Here is a 17,466-nt window from a genome sequence, read left to right on the forward strand (position 1 = left end):
TTGATGGCATCAATTCAGGGACCATTTAGATTTGTCCATGGGCTAAATTGAGACTCTCTGACAATCCCCGGCAGTGAGAGAGCAGCCATGGCACGTGGCTGTTCCGGGCACCCCGGGTCAGCGGTCATGGAGGGGAGTGTCTCGTCCGAGTGACGGGGCGAACCGATGTGTTAGGCGCTGCACGGCACCCCGCGCTCCCTGTCTCCAGGTATCCTATCCCCGCCCGGCCCTCTCACTGCATGGTCTGGCCCGGCCTGCCTCCGGGATGTCCGTCTCACTTTGTCAGGGGGCACTGCTGGTGGGTACTTACAAAATCCTATAAGAAGGTTTCTTCTCTCCCCGCCAGGCACATCCTACTGCTTGGAACTTCCAGCTATGCCTAGTCATCTTTCAAAGTGAGTGTAGAATGATCTGCAGAAAAATGAGAAGGGGCGCTTTTCTAGGGACCCCCCCCCCCCACCTTGACTACCTGGATTTCAGGGGACTTTTATGTATTCGTAGATGGAAGAGTCCCAGCTCCTGTTTTGTTTTTTTTTCTGTTTTTTTTCCCCATTATTCGATGTGCTGTACATGAAGGCTTTTACAATTAAAGTGAGATTTGCCCACACCCAAGAATTGGCTCTGGCGGCTGTGCCTTGGGACCCTTTCCGCCCACATGGCCGAGCCTAAGGAGGAGGTTTATGGCTTGTTTCACACACGGGCTCTTTAATATTTCAGTGCTGATGAAATCAGAACGCCTTCGGCCAAGAGAAATGGAGACAAACAGACCTGAGCCTCCAGCATTCCTAACCCTGGCCTCTACCAAGCTCCGTGTGCTGAGCTGTTTTGCATGTGGTTGCTTTGTGTTCCGAAGTGCACTTTTAATGTGCAGCTCAGATTTTACTACAGTGGGAGGGAGATTAAACGTTAAAGAGAGGTGGGGGTGGGGGGAGATCTGTATACCTGAGAGTCAGCCTCAGTTATTTCTCATGACATACCTCTTTAGTGTTTCTGTATAAACTCAACCTAAGAAGTTCTGTTCCTTGGTGATTTATGCCCATAAGATTCACACTGAGTTCATCATAAGGGTCATTAGGGGTGGAAAAGGCCTATCAGGTCGTTTCACTGATCCCTTGTGTAAGGCATGTTGCTATCCATCATCTTCTAGCTTTTTTGCATAATTTTGCAGCATGAAGAACAGCACATGGTAAACGGAGAGAAGTGCTGATTCTGAGTCCCTGGAGGGTGGTCTGAGAAGTTCTTGTTCACGTGACAAACAGCACCATAGACGTCAGGATACCACTTCCTACTCGGGTCCCAGGTGCTGCTGGTGCGTGACCCAGGCTACGCTGCAGAGCTGCCTCTACAAAGTAAGGAATTGCCGCCACCGTGGGAGGTGGTGATGTGGAGAGCGCACTCCATGCTTCAGGAGATCGTCCGGTCTTTGTCTCGTTGCTGATCCAGATACTCATCTTTACACCCCACTTTAATATCTAGCTTCTTTTTCCTGTTGTCTATAGAGAAACAAGAATACTTACTGCCCCAATTGTTCTCATGCCTCTATACCTCTGGTCACTTTCCTGATGAGACAGGCATCCTTGGTTTTTTCCATCTCGACCCTTTCTCCATCCCCCACCTTCACCTCCCCCACCCCCCCTCCACCAATTCCTTATTTTAAGGTCATGGACATTCCGCTCAGCCCCACGAGGTGTCCACCAGCCCTCAGCCCTTGCCAGAGAGAAAGCCATAAGTAAGTCCATCTGCTGGGGCAGAGGGAAGAGGAAAATGTGCTCCTTTGGCTTAGGCTGTGGACTGTCCACCTGAGAGACCGAGCTGCTGTTTGTTGAACAAGCCAGCCAGACTTCCAGAGTGCCGGGTCCCGGGCGAGTCTGAAGGCCGATAGACCACCCCCCCCCCCCCCACCTTCCCTTCCCCTCTTTTGCACCTGCCTGCATAGACATGTGCAGGATCCCCGCCCGCCCATCTTCTCTCCTTGTCCCTGCCCCCCACCCCCTGAAAATCTAAGACTTTCCCCTTCCTTTCTGCACTCTCTCTCTCTCTCTCTCTCTCTTTTTTTTTAAATATATTTTATTGATTTTTTACAGAGAGGAAGGGAGAGAGATAGAGAGTCAGAAACTGCCTCCTGCACATTTCCCACTGGGGATGTGCCCGCAACCCAGGTACATGCCCTTGACCGGAATCGAACCTGGGACCTTTCAGTCTGCAGGCCAACACTCTAGCCACTGAGCCAAACCGGTTTCAGCTGCACTCTCTCTTTTTACTCTGTTCTGGCCCTAAACACTTTTTTAGTTGGACTGCTTAACCAAGCCACACCTAGTTTCATTTGTCTTTTCCTCTCCACCCTCAGGCCGCTAATACATTGGACTAATGATTTCCGTAAACCTTCTTTATAGACTTGTAACCATTAAAGTTGTTTTCTCCATAGAGGGATGCACTGTATTTGAAATAGCCTTCAAGACAATAATCCTGCTGTGCAAACAGAGCTTCTGTGGTAGAGGGAAACAAATGAGATTGATAAAGACATTATTTCCACTTCTGAAGAATGATGTGTTCGTTTTTGCAGCTGCCCTGGAAACGGACTTAAACACCATGAGACAATGTTTCTGCGGGTCACGTAGGCATCTGATGTCCTGGAGGGTTGAAGGCAGGGCCTTGGCCAAGGTCTGGGAAGAACTCGGGCAAAAGTGCTGCCCACCTTCAGACCTAACGGGCACCCAGAGTCGTGCCTGTGGCTGTGTGAAATGGGCGTTTGGCAGCTCAGACGCACCTTCTAAAAGGGAAGGAAAAAGGCATTGCGAGGATGTCTCCACGCCCATGGAATTCACTGGAAGTGTTTCTGCCCACTGGCCAAGTTCTCAGCCAGATGACTGGTGTGCGGAAGCCAGCCAGAGCTGCGACTTTCTGTCCAGAAGCCCGCGCATGCCTCGGACTATGGTACGCAGAGAACAGAGAGAAGCTGGCTGGCCAACCCAGAAGTTACATCAAAGCAAAAGTCTCAGCACTATACACCCATCGACGTGGTCCTAATTAGCAAGCAGAATGAAGAGTTTGGCTTAACACCATGGAATCAAGTTTTGTTTGTTTTATCCCATCTAAAACTCGCACTTAAAAAAAAAAAAAAGTCATTAACAGTACAAACACAGTTTTTCACTTAAGTAAACTTACCAAGATGGGAACCTCTTAAACTCGACAAATAAAATGACAACTAACATATAGTCCTTACTGTATGTCGGGTATAATGTTGCAAAGAGTTGGAGGGAGTTGTGTGGGCTTGAGCCAAATTTCCTGAGAGGCTGGGATTGACTGTGTCATCATCTTGTCTGCTACTTGCTGGTCACAGGCCTGGTGCTGTGACGTCTCAGCTCCCGTTATGCTTGCTCAAACTTGAAAAGTCACTTGAAGAGTGGCAGGTCCTGCATTCCTGGGACCCTAGAGTCATTCAGTGCACCGGATCTCCAGAGCCAATAGGGTTTCCACCGTGGCCTCCCTGCTTGAGGAGACCCCATCTTGGCTCCAGGGAGAAAAAGGGACAATGGGTCTGCCCTCTGTGACCAGCAGCAGTACAAAGGACCCTGTGTCCTGCACGGTGGGGACGCCTCCCTGACCCAGTGGCATTTGTGTGATGTCATTTTTCACCCAGAATTCATTTTCCCTAAAGGAATGCCGTGTTAATGACTCTTTGTCACCATTTTACTTTCATGGGATGTCTCTTAGCTTTAAGCCTTTTTATTACATTGATCTTTTCTACCATACTGGCAGCTCTGGCCCTGTTTTTGTCAATGATCCCAGTCTTTCCTATCTCAATCTATTGACATTTCATATTGTGCCCAAAATGGAAACTTGGCCTCAATTTCCCCTGCATCTGCTTCTGTGGATTTGTGTAGCTGTTGGTGGCTTCTCCCTCATTCCAGGCATCTCGGCTTGAGGCCATAGGCCTTCTTTATTCTTGTCCCTCTGTCTCTCCTCAGATCAACCCAGTCCCAAGCCCTGTGGCTTCTGCCTCTATCCGGGTAGAATGACATTTGCCATTTACTGAGCCCTTTCCATGTGCCAGCCATGCTGCTGAGCATTTTACATGTTTTAAATTATCTTACGGATGAGGATATTGAGGCCAAGGAAAATTAACTTGTTGGTCCCCAGTCATGCCAGTTATTGGCAGAGCCAGGATTGAAATGCTAATGGGTGTTTCATCCTTTGGAGATATCTATAATTTTGGGATTCTGTACATAACCTCTCACTTCTTACTAACAGCGGTTGACTTCTGATAAGAGCGATCTCTCCCGAGAAGGAAAGGAAGTCATGCGAAGCCGTGTGAGCTTTGTAAACTTGGGGTTTGCGTTACCTACCCAAGTAAAGCTATCAGTGTCCTATTTAATTAGACTAGGAAATGCTCTGCAAGCATCAGCTTTTAATGGTCACAAAGAGTTTATTCAGGCAGGAAGAAAGATCAACCGAGATGGGCCTTTCAGGGGGTTCATTGCTTCAAGTGAACAGTTTCCTTCTGAGGAACTTAGCTGACATCTTAACCCCTAGGGTGCCGGGGAGCGCCTTCGCGCGCCTCCTGTCTTTCGCCAAAAGTGCTGGGAGCACTTTCGCGCTCCTCCTGCAGTGTCACTATTAGATGCTAGTAGTTCACTCTTTATGTGGGGAAAAAAAATTTAAAAACCTTAACTCAAAATGCCTTGGCAATTTTAGCATAGTTCCTAGGATATTGATTGGCACTCAAAGGGTTAAACTGCACTGATTTATCTTTTTTGAGAAGAATATACATATTGAATTTTCAAACGGAACTCGGAACTCGGGCTAGTGAGTAGAACATGATTTGTTTGCACTGTCTTAGAGGACTAGTGGGGGCCTCAAGACTCAACTTCCTTCCCTCCGCTTCCCCTGCTGTATCCCAGTGTCTGTTTTCACACCTACCAAGCAGAATGGAGCACGCCTTTCCCTGGCGGCTGTAGGCTCTGTCCTGTGATCTCAGCACCACGTGTCCCTGAGAACCAGCTTCTTAATAGAGAATGCAGATATAACTTGGGCATCAGGAAAATTGTAAACCTGTGGGCTTTTAAAAAATTACTACATCAGTAGCTGGGCCAGTGTGGCTCCATGGTTGAGCAACGACCTAGGAACCAAGACATCACGGTTCAATTCCCCAGTAGGAGGCATGCAGGAGGCAGCCAGTTGATGGTGTTTCTCATCGATGTTTCCATCTATCCCTCTCTAAAAATCAATAAAAAAAATTAAAATTACATAAGTAATGTGTTGCAAAAAAAACCAAAAAAGCCAATAACATCCTTTTGAGTAGGGTATTTGATTTATGTTCTACCATAGCCTATCCAGTGTCCCAATCGATACACACCTTGCACTCATGGTTCCTGTCGCTTTTCTTGTCTGTATTACCCAGGAGATTAGACACGTACGGTCTGTATCTGTGTTCTGCCCTCAGCCCCTGGCACTTATCTGGCAAACAGAAGGAACCCCAAAATGGTTACATTTAGAATAAGAATAAACATGAGAGAAATTTAAGCCGCCTATACGGTTACCTGTGGCAATTGGGACAAATTCTCTAGGAACAACTCAGCAGGGTTGAAGCTTCACAGAAATCACTTCTCACAGAAGCACCCACTGGGGAAAAATCGTTTCTATAAACCGTGCAAGGACAGAAAGGGAGGGTCACTCCAGCAAACCCCACCAACGCTCAGCAGGACTGTGTTTATTACATAGGGGGGGGGGGCAGAAGGGGCCCCCTTGGCTTCTAGAGGAAAGTGGTGAAGGTGACAGGCAGAAACCAGCAACTTGGTGATAAAAAAGGATTGATCTGCAAAGAGATTAAAGGATGGCTCAGATGAGAGGCTTGCTAATGCTCTGCTTCAATTTGAAATCAAAAGGAACCAGCATACTTAGCTCTTAGGATTCTTGTGATCAGGTTCCTTTTATGTGAGCTTGATTCAGTAGGGCTCTGAATGAAGAATTAAATCACTAAATGTGCCTCTCTCTCAGAGCTCTCCTTTTCTGTTCCTAGTAGATCATTGTATCGTTAGAGCAATCAATGGCCAGACCTGAGATGCTGTGGCGTCCTGAGGACTTGGTTATACGGGGCGGGGAAATGCCGACCAGCTAACACACTGAAATAGAGTGATGTGTCCACCACTTCCTGGCCTCTGCAGCTGTAAATAACCCCTGAAAAACTATGTGTGATAAAGCATGTTTGCCTTTCCTCCTTTACAAGAACATCACAAGATCCGACACTAGTACAGAAGTCCCTGCTGATGGCTGCTACTTGTGCTGGGCTTGAAGGTGCCCAGGTGAGGCCAAGCTGTGAACAAATGTCGGCTTCCACTAGTGCCAGGTTGAGGCCACTTAGTGAGGGATACACGGCATGCAGCACGTTGAGGCCAGATGCTGCTTGTTTGATAGATTTTAGGGAAGTCTGGAGTAGGAGCTGTGACAGGCCATTCATATGGAAAAGCCACTGGAAACTAGGTGTGCCTGTGTGTTGGGTAGAGTGGGTCTCAGGTAATCACCAGGGTTGGATGAACAGGGATATCCAGGTTAATGGAGACTCAGATATGGTGCCTGCCTGCTGGCTTTGTGGAGGAAGGGCTTAGCAAGGGAGCAATGGCCTCTGCCAGCACTTCTGTCTGGGAGAAAGCTGTCTCTCCAGCTCTTGCCCTGATGCCAGACACTTCAGCTCCTCCCCATATGACCCTGGCGCCTTTTGAGTTGCTGCCCCAGTGCTGGAGCTCAGAGCGAGTGAGTCCAAGTAAGTCTGTTACTGCGCCCTTTGAGAGGAACTGCCTGGGACTCCAGCAACCCTTGTCTCACTCAAGCACAAGCCCCACTGGTTTTCACAGCCAGAAGTTATGGCGATTTTTCTTTCCAACACTGGAACCCTAAGCTGAGGGGCTGGGACTTCTCACTCTTCAAGGGGTACCTCTGCAGCTGAAATATCCCACCTGGTTTTTATCCACATGTGGTTCCAGGACCAGCCTGTTCCTGTCTCCACCCCTCCTACCAGTCTCTATGTAGCTTCTTTAAATCCCTAGTTGTGGGACTTCAATTCTGCTGGACTTCAGGTGGTTCTGAATGATGGTTGTTGAGTTGTATTACATATAACTTTTGACTCTCCTAAAACTTAACTACAATCATCCCTTTGTATCCGCAGGAGATTGGTTCCAGGACTCTCCCCACTCCCTGCCGTAGATAACAAAATCCACAGGTGCTAAAGTCTTTTATATAAAAGGTGTAGAACAGCCCTGGCCGGCGTGCTCAATGGTTACAGCATTGGCCTGTGCACCCAATGGTCATGGGCTCAATTCCTGGTCAAGAGCATATACCTGGGTTGCAGATTTGATCCTTGGCCTGGGTTGAGGCACCAATCAATGTGTCTCTCCCACATCAATGTTTCTCTCTAAAATATATTTCTCAGATGAGGATTAAAAAAATAAAAATAAATCAATAAGATGGTGTAGAACAATGCATACAGTCAGCCTTCTGCAGCTGTGGATTCCCAACTGTGGATCGAAAATACTGTTTTGATCTGCAATTGATTTTAATCTGCAGATGTGAAACCCGGGGATATGGGGGACAGACTGTATAGTTATTGAAAAAAATCTGCATGTAAGTGGACACATGCAAGTCAAACCCACGTTGCTCAGTAGTCAACTGCAATTGACTTTCAAAAATTGTTCTAACATCCTATTCTGCCCCACGTATAGGCCAGAGCTAAAGGTGAAGCAGTGCTAGTCAGTGCCCTCTGTTAGGCCTGGCCAGGGGTGCTGAGCTGTCTTAGGAATTTTGCTCTAACTAAAGGAAACTTTCTACACTTTAAAACTTTGGTTTTTGCAATATCTTTTTATTCACAGATAGTGTACTTGTAGATAGTAATGTTCTGGCACTTTCCATACTTGGGAATTGCTTTGTCAATTCTTATTTTAAATGAGTCAAGACATTTCCATTACTTCTTTTCAGAGATGCTCTACCAATGAAATTGTCCACTTTATTGCACTCCATCTTATTTTTCTCCATCTTGATTTATTGTGGCTCTCAGCAGTTCGTCCCCTTATTCTTTCTACTGGACCATCTGAAGTGTTTCTCCTTCTGTTGGAATCAGGTAATAACCATGTCCTAGTTATTTTCTTCAGCAAGAGAGACCGTGGAAAAGTCCTGACTTCTGATATTGTTGTTATTCTTCAGTTGCCATTTACTGAGCTCTGCCAGCATGCTGAAGGGTTTTATAGGACAGAAACACACACTCATTGCCCAAGTATCTTGCAATCTGATTTCATACCAGGCAGCTAATGCAGACATACTCATGCATGGCATTGCGAGAGGATAGCTGAGTGTCACAGGCATGAGACTACTGGCTTCTAACCATAGACCACTTTGATCTAACGCTAGGTTTAGGAATGAAAGAAGCAGTCATCTGTGTTGCTGATACTTCCATAAATAGCAGACTCTCCCTCGCTTCAAAAGTGGGAACTAGTCTCCAGGGAGACAGGTGGTGGTTCAGCCTTGTCAATATCCAAGAAAACAAGTCAGATATTTACTCATTCTCGCTTATGCCTTAAGGCTCCCCACTCCATCCTGTTATGCCAATTATATATATGTATATGTGTGTGTGTGTGTGTGTGTGATGATGAGAATCATTGATTGATTGGCTGCCTCATGCACGCCCCCCACTGGGGATCGAGCCCGCAACCCCGGCATGTGCCCTTGATTGGAATCAAACCTGGGACCCTTCAGTCTGCAGGCTGACGCTCTATCCACCGAGCCAAACCGGCTCGGGCCTGTTATGCCATTCTTAATAAGTAGCCTCATCAACCCGATTCCACAAACACTACAAGGCTGTAAACTCCAGGTTAAACCAACAGCAGCCCAGGCCCTTCCTTCCACAGCACAGCCCACGGCAGTATCTATCAAGTAGAAGGCCTGGCCCCTGCCCTCGGGAGCAAATGGTCCAGGTTCAGGATCACGTATAAACATCTGCATCTTCTTTGAAATACTATTGTTTTCCCAAATTTCTGACTTGCTATAGTTTTCCTCTGGTCACTCTCATCCTGTCTTTCCAAAGTGGGATGATGCTTGTTTAGAAATGATTTCCCCTGGGACAATGGTGCCATCAGCCAGCCTGTCCTCAAGGGGACCCCCTGGACACGGAGCCAGCTGTCCATGTTGATGGGGCACCCAGTACGTAAGAGAGGTGCCCCAGCTAGGAGAGCACCCCGCCCTGGGCTGCCGTGGAAACCCAGCCACTATCTTGCAGCGCTCTCCTCTCAACCCCCTATCTCCAGAGCCAACCAGTTGGCAGCTGGCCCAAAGGGAAGATGTCCCCTCTTCCAGGTGTCCTTCTACCTGAGTGAGAGGGGGAGGAGCCCCAACAGTTTATATGGGACATCACCAGTCCCCTGGAGAAAAAGTGCAAGTGAGGTGACTTGCAATTTTACATTTCTCCTCCCTCATTCAGTACAGGGTTTATCTTAGGCTAGGAGTCTGTGAGCCGACATGTCTGCTCTATGGTTTCCTTATGCTCTGATGACCTCATTTCAATCTGCCCTCTCGGAAGCAAAACACAACAGAAGGTTCTGTTGTTTACAAGGAACAAATGAACGCGTCTGTCGAAAGTCTGTATTTGAGGCCGTTCGTGAATGAGACCTGGGTCAAACAACACCCCTCCCCCTACCACCGCCACCACCAAACCCTTACTCCACAATAGACTCCATGGAGAGATAGACTGAGAGTCGAACCCAGTAGAGCTACTAAGGTGTACTTAGAACAGTTACACATTCCAACTAACTCTTGACCTCGCAGATACTTCACACCCTAATTCTTGTCTGCTTGCTTGAGTGCCCACATGAGAGCTAAAAACCATAACCACACACTTCTGAGTAAGGTTCTCTGTACACTAAGCTGGGCGCAGGCCCTCTGGCAGAAAGGGCAACTTTGGGCGTTTCCCCCGCAGCCTTTATTATTATTCATTTGTATTCACTCCAAAGGTAATCGGGAAATGAAGGCGTGGCTTTTTCTGACTCGATATTTCAATACATTGAGCTCCCTTTTGCTTCGTTTTCCTCCTGGCAGACCTGAAGATCCTTTTACAAGGTCGAACAACTCATTGACCTATTTGACTTGGCCCCAGGCGTGCTTCACACAGATTTCCTAATCTGAAGAACTGGGATAGAACTCCCTGGGGGAAGACACCCATTTTAATTGGCATACAACAGTCGTAGAATCGGTTACCACATTACAATTCCTTAATATTTGGAAGGATTTCAGAATTGCTATTGTTTTCCTGGTAAATGATTGGATCGTACCGGTTGTCTTGGAATAAAGGCAACACAGTTTAAATGTAAGTTTCCATAAACTGTAACTCACTTCCTCAGCTCCTAGGGGATTTTCCCTGGCCCAGATTCAGGAAGCGTTTTCATCAGTGGGATCCAAGACCAAGCATTTCCTGAAGACTTGCCTCTGCTTTCTGACCTCTACCTACCTCCTCCCCAAGAAATACAAAGAAACCATTTCTCATCAGTGCAGGCAGAGGCAGGCTGTGCCAAGTCGACCTAAGGTGCAGGGTAAGGAAGGGAACACGAATCCAAGATTCTTTCCTGGCATTGTGGCACCTGAGGGCTTGAGTGCGTTAACCTCTTGCTTTGCGGCTGCAATTTTAATTACCCTCCTCTGCAGCTTTTCTGAAGAACTGACTTTGTACATGGTGCCTTTTCATATTCCAGAAACCAACGATCATCACATAGGAGTGATGGTTAGGAGTCAGGGCAGCCAAGAACACTTAAACGATCAGACTCTGGCACATGCAGAGGTTTTGAAACTCATTAACTCAGTTCTGCTGCCTCTTCCCCCACAGCTTGTTAAAACCTGACCTGGGTGCGTGGGGTTATTGGTTTGGGGGTAGAATTTTGGAGCCAGTATTAGGAGACGTCCTGGCCTGTTGTGTGGAACCCAGTCACCCCATCTGGACAGGAGCAGGGAGAGCTGGTAGAGTGATATGCCAGGCCCTTTCCCTGCCACCGAGCAGTCCTCTGGTCTCCATCCCTCCCAAGTTCTGTGGGGACCTTCAAGGTCATGTTCTCCCACTTTACAAAACTGCAAATATCTTCCCGCATAATTTCAAAAGTCTTGTCTGAACTAGACTTTTTCTGCTGCTTTAGGGTAGGACTTTGCTTCCTCTCCATCCGGGGACCCTCCCTCAACGCATTCCTGGGCCTGGTCCCTGGCCAGTGGACGCTCTGTTCATGGGACTTCGCGCTGGTGGGGTGTTCTAGGCACTGCCAAGACACCTCCTGGCACTTGCCACCAATTATCCCAATTCTCATCACATCTTTCCTGGTCTTTGTCAATGGATGCCTCTTGTCAATCATGACCCCAAGTTCAGGATACAGGACCCCTGCCGGCCTCCGGTCTCCCTGGAGATGCTCTCCTGCCTTCCACGCCCCTCACCACGCCATCCAAGCTCCCCGCAGTGCTGAGCCTGCGGCGGCCAGGGACCCCTGGAGTCACAGTCCCGCCTGGGCTTGCAGCCGGGCCGAGCGGAGCCAGGTGGCGGCAGGCAGGGTGCACGGCCAGGGTGCCCGGCTCCGGGGCTGTCTGCAGGGTGGGGCCGTCCTCGCGGCCGCTCCCTCTCCACGCCTTCCCCATCCCCAAAGAGGACACCCCTTCTTCCGCCGCCGCGGCGCCGCCTCCCCCCCGCCCCCCGCCCGCCCGCGCTGGCCCGGAGCCCTCCAGGCAGCCAGCGAGCGAGCGTGGGGAGCGCTTGGGGATGGGACTTGGAGGCGGCGCCCACGGAAAAGACAGCGGCAGCGGCGCGGGCTTCTCGCGCGGCTCCCACGAGCGCTCCCCGAGGCCAGCGCGGCTCCCGACCCGGCGAGGGCCCCACGAGGAAGACCCAGGTGGCCGCTCCCCGGGCGCCGGCGGCTGCAGGTGAGCAGGGCGCGCTTCCCCGGGTTCCGCCCCGCCGCGCCGACCCGGGGCGCAGACAGACGGACCCGCCGACCGACTGACAGGCAGACCGGCCGGCAGAGCTGGGGCTCCCTGACGTCCGCGGCGGGAGCGCGCCACCCCCCTCCACCCCCGGACCCGGCGGCTCCGCGCGCCCCGAGCGCCAGGCGCCCCTTCAGCCCCGGGGCCCATCGCTTAGACCCCCCCCCCCCCCCCGGGCCGCGCGCGACAGGCTGGGCCGCGCTGCCCGGACCCCTGGCCGGGGGCAGCCAGGCCACCCCGCCGGGCGAGCTGGGCGCGTTCCTCGCAGGGCCCGGTGGGGGCGCTGTGTCCCGCCGCGGGGGCGCCCGACCTGGTCTCCGTGCGCCGAGGAAGGGAGACTTGTTGAGCCGGCCAGCCGGGTGGATTGAGCCGATCCCCGCGGCAGCTGAAGCGCCAGCTCCCCGTCCTCGTGGAGAAAGGAGAGGGAGGGAGGGAGGGCACTGCAGGGTAGTTGGCTAGAAACCCCGAGAATAGTTTGGAAGGGGCAGAAAAATGGAGACTCCCTGGCGAAGGTGTCCAGGACTGGAAGCAGGGGAGGGTGGCTCCTCAGGAACTCGCCCGCCCACCTGCACACAGTTCCCAAGCGCCGTGACCGCGGCGCGGGGAGGCATCCGCACCAGGTGCGTTTAACCGGCCTCCCAGGTGCGGGGCAGCCGGGAGACAACCACGAAGCTGCGCGGGGCTGCGGTCGGAGCAGGGGCTGAGGTTGGCCTGCCCAGGTGGCCTGGGTTAGTAACTTTGGAGCTACCCAGCTCCTCTGTCCTCAGTTTCCTCATCTGTTTAATGGGATAGTACCCACAGGGCTGTGAGGATCAGCCTCAGCACAGTTCCAGGTACACCCTAAGGTGAGGGGTGAGCTCCATCACCCGTCTTTCCAGAAAAAGCCAGGAGTTCCTCGGAGCAGTCACCCCTCTCCAAGCTCAGGAGGACGGCCTCCCCCTGCGTCCATGAAGGCGGCAGGTAAACCGCATGCGTTTAACTGGAGTTTTCCATGAGGAGTCCACGCTTGCACCGTTCCCCCTGCCTGCTTTCAAAGTGACAGCGTCACAAAACCCTGTCCAGATACCAAGATGGGTTTATGGTTTGGAAAGTTTCCTCTCAGGCCCTGACTCTTGGTGCCTTAGACTCACTCCCCCGTGGAGAAAGCAGAGGCTGGAGGCTCTTCGCCCTCTATTTCCTTCTCTGTTTATACGCTTATCTGGGCCGGTAGAATTCGGCCCCCGGCCCCCAGTTTGCCAGGCTGCAAGATTCTTGGCTTCCGGAGTCCACGGCCAGGCGAACTGGGGCCACTGGGGCCTGCGCTCACTCACTGGAGGTGCCAGCGTGGGGCCCACCTCCCAGGTCCCTCAGAGGGTGGTCGTGCCAGAAGCTCTTACACCGCTGTCAGCAAGAGGTAGTTGCAGTGAGGCCCAAGATTTAAAGAAAAGGAGATAGATAATGGACCCTTGAAAGATAGAGAAGGAATAAGAAAGTTGTTGAAAGTTCTAGAAAGAAATCCCACTGTTTGCTTAGAAACAGCACTGACTGGTGCCTAAGAGAAGGCAGAGGGTGAGGCCGGGGTGGGGAAGGGGAAAGGGTCAGGCCTGGGACAAGCAGGCCCAAGAGGGTGTGGTGGGTGCAAACGCTGGCCTTTGCAAGGTGTTGGGTATGAAGCGGGGTGGCAGTGAGAGAGGCCAGGAGAGAACCCCAGGGTGAGAGTTGAGTTTAAGAGCAGCCAATGAACACCATAAACTGATGAGCAAAAACAGAACCAGAGTCATAGAAGCATCGAATAGAGTCTGTGGTCGCCAACCTTTCAGACCTCACAGACTACCAGTGGTCTGCGGACCACCGGTTGGCGACCACTGGAATAGACTGTCCAACCTGTGAGGGAGGGCAGGGGGTGGGGGTGGGGGGTAAGAGATCAACCAAAGGACTTATATGCATGTATATGAGCATAACCAATGGACACATATGGAGGGGGGGGGTGTTGAAGGCATGTGCTGGGTGTTGGGGCGGCCAGGGAGAAGCCAATGGGGGAAAAAGGAGACTTATGTAATACGTTAAACAATAAAGAACTTAAATTAAAAAAAAAAAAAGAGCAGTCAAGTGGGTGAGAGCCCTATTGCTTTCCTGGACCTTGGTCTGCAGCACATGCCCCCTTGAGAGAGCCCTCCGCTGGGACTCCCTGTTCTTGGGGAAGCGCTGGAGCCCCCGCTGCCTATGGGAGTAACTGGGGAGGCTCAGGGGGACGGGGGGCTGAGGTGCCAAGTTGGGAGTGGACCATGGCATCACTGTTGCTAGCAAACAGGCCAGGGAAGCCCTTCCAGGAACCAGTTTCCCTTGGAGCTACAGCCATGAGGTCACTTTGAACCTTGCCCTGTGGCTCAGCAGATAGCCACCACTGCCTTACTCAGCAGGGCCCCAAAGGGGACTCAGAGGGAAAGGCAGGGCTGGGCTCCATCCCAGAGGCATCTGCTGTTGTCGTCTGGAATTAAGTGGGAATGATGGTGACATGATGAGAGGTAGCGGGGGTACAACCCAGAGCATGTTGATCTTGGCACCAGAAGGATCTGGGTTCCAGTCTGGGCCCTGCCAGTCACCACCTGTAAGGATTTTGAAAAGTTGCTTAAACTCTCTGTGCCTCCGTTTTCTTACCTGTAAATAGGGACTAGGATTGTTGGAAAAATTGAATTAGTTAACACACTAATTTAACTGAAATACACACGTGAAATGCTTCGTGCCTGGCTGAGAGTTAAGTGCTCAATATTTACTAGCTCTACATATTATTATCTGAGCCTCAGTTGTGTAATCCATCAAATGGGCGTGCTATTATCTGTGCCCTAGGATTGGTGTGAGGGTTAAATGAGATAATATGAATTAATTCACCGGTGTGTAGTAATGCTCAGGGTGAGTAGGTTGAAACTGAAAATTCTACCAGAATATTTGCATGTAAAGTCAGTGGCAGAGCAAGCATTTTTGGAAAGTTCTTCGAAGAGTATTGTCAGAGGAACCTTTATCTACTGTTGGAGAGGGCGGCTCACTCCCCACTGGAATCCCCCATTACTGTTTTAGGTTATTGCCTCAGTTTCCTATGGCTGCTGTAAGAAATTACCGTAAACTTTGTGCTTAAGCACAACACAAATCTATTCTCCTGCAGTTCTGGAGGTCAGAGTCTGAGATGGGTCTCCCAGGGCTAAAAGGAAGGTGCTGGCAAGGTTATGTTCCTTCTGGAGGCTCTGGGGGAAGTCTGTTCCCTTACCCTTTGGCTTCTAAAAACTGCCTGTTCTTCTTGGTTCCTAGCCTCTTCTCCATCTTCAAAAGACAGCAACTTCCAATCTCCCTGTCTTCCTCTCCTTTCCCCCTCCTTTCTACCTCCCCATCTTTCTCTTTCTCTCCCTCTCTCCTCTCCCTTGCCCCTTCATCCCCCTCTTATAAAGACCTTGTGACTATATTGTGCCCACTTGGATAATCCAGACTAATTTCTCATCTCAAGGTCTTTCATTTAATCATAGCTGCAAAGTCCCTTTTGCCACATAAGGTAACATATTCACCCACCCGTTATCTCAGTTGTCATAACTCAATCCAACCAGCAAAAAGTAAGGGGCATTGTGCAGAGCTACTGGGCTGGAATTGAGGGTTAATGTGTGTGTGTGTGTGTGTGTGTGTGTGTGTGTGTGTGTGTGTGTGTGTGTGTGTTGGTGGGGCGGGTTGGGGGAGAGTTGTTGAGGTTAGCATTGTAACATAGGGCCGGATTATGGGGCTTTGACTGATAAGCTAAGGAATCTAGATTTTTATCTTAATGGTATGTGGAAGTCACGGGCAGTTTTTGAGTAGGAGCGTGAGAAGCATGATACTGTGTTGGGAAGAATGAATTCAGTGCTGGTGCCAGATGGATTCCACAGGAGAGACTTAGACACAGTCTGTTAATGAGGGTTGTGTTCAGTGTCAAGTTACAGAAAAATGTAAGTGACAGTGGCTTCAAGAAGGAAGCTTATTTCTGTGTTGTGTTCTAGAAGTCTGAAGGCGGTGTGTCCGAAGGGAGAGTGGGGTCAGGGACCCACGCCCCTGTGCCTCATTGCTCTTACCATGCAGCCTGCCTTCCACTTCCATGGTGCCTCGTGGTTCAGAATAACTGCTGGGTCTCCAGCCAGGATGTCCTCATTCCAGCCAGCATCGAGAAAAAAGCAAGGATGCTCCTGTTCTAGGAGATAGTCACTGGTGTCGCCAACATTCAGGCAAATACAATAGAGAGGAACACTCGGGTTTGGCCTTGGCAGTTGTCTGGTGCCGAATTAGGGCCAGTTTGCTGAAACATTTATTGGTCTTTTTTTGTTGATTTATTTATTATTTTTATATATATTTTATTGGTTTTTTACAGGGAAGAAGGGAGAGAGATAGTTAGAAACATTGATGAGAGAGAAACATCGATGAGCTGCCTCCTGCACACCCCCTACTGGGGATGTGCCCGCAACCAAGGTACATGCCCTTGACCGGAATCGAACCTGGGATCCTTCAGTCCGCAGGCTGACGCTCTATCCACTGAGCCAAACTGGCTAGGGCTGGTCTTTTTTTGATCAATAAATGTGTTAATTCAACTTTTATCTGTCTTTTAAAAATTTATTTATAAAATTCAGCGCCCAGCATGTGAGGAATACAGGCATGACCAGGTGCAGTCCCAAGGAACAGCTCACAGTCTAAGCAGGGAGACCGATATGGCAGCAAGGAAAAGAAACCAAGTGTTCCCAGTCTGGTGGCTGAGCAGATGAGTTATCTTCACAGTGAAAGGACTCGAGAGGAAGATGACTTGGTCACTTAACTAGCTCTGAGGCTCGGAGACTGTCTTTCTGTCCATGAATCTTAGTGTTCCACCCATTAATTTGCGAACTTGTCTACCTCACAGAGTGATTGTAGGGACCAATCAAGATGGAAAATATACGAACGCCCAGATCATTGCCTGGCCCATAGTAGGCACTTAAAAGATATTAGTGTCCTCTGTCCTTTCTCTTCCTGTCCGGAGGCAGAGTTTACCGCCTCGTAGATGTCATGCCCTCCTTCTTCAGGATAGCAGGGTCGTATCTCCTCTGCTCAGCCACCAGACTGGAGACTGAGAGCCTGAGGTCTGTTCCAGGCCACGCCTCTCATTTTAAGGCTCACTAATGAAAGCCCAGAGAGTTAAGTCACTCAGCTGAGGTCACACATTGTGTGGAAACTGAGCCAGGCCTCTCCTCTGGCCTGGGGTTGGTTCTGGGGGGAATCTCCTTGCCTGTCAATGTACTTGGAACAGTGGTGCTTAGAAGAACCCACGGCTAAGAGGGTCAGAACAGTCTCTTCTCCCTTCCTGGACCCCCTTGGTAATGCTAAATGACAAGACTCATTGTCACAGGGAGAAGAGAAAAATTGCTGAAACAAAAGTCAAAGCTGTTGTATTTTTAAAAGCTATTCTCTCCATGCTCCCAAACGCTTTGTATGGAATCTGTTCAGATTGAATTAACC

The 17,466-nt window shown here is 50.1% G+C and overlaps 1 protein-coding gene across 4 annotated transcripts in view; it reads left to right on the top strand.

Moving 5' to 3' along the window:
• The first annotated feature begins 11,708 nt into the window (after positions 1-11,708).
• MATN2 (matrilin 2) overlaps positions 11,709-17,466 on the top strand; it is a 112,453-nt gene continuing 106,695 nt past the window's right edge. For 2 of the 4 annotated variants that reach the window (XM_036337829.1, XM_036337830.1), the window contains exon 1: positions 11,709-11,931. The gene's annotated coding sequence lies outside the window, so the exon portion shown is untranslated. The remainder of the gene's footprint in view (positions 11,932-17,466) is intronic. The other 2 variants (XM_036337827.1, XM_036337828.1) reach the window with 1 other exon arrangement.

The sequence above is a fragment of the Myotis myotis genome, unplaced genomic scaffold, assembly GCF_014108235.1.
Source record: "Myotis myotis isolate mMyoMyo1 unplaced genomic scaffold, mMyoMyo1.p scaffold_m19_p_16, whole genome shotgun sequence".
In the NCBI taxonomy this organism is placed as follows: Eukaryota; Metazoa; Chordata; class Mammalia; order Chiroptera; family Vespertilionidae; genus Myotis; species Myotis myotis.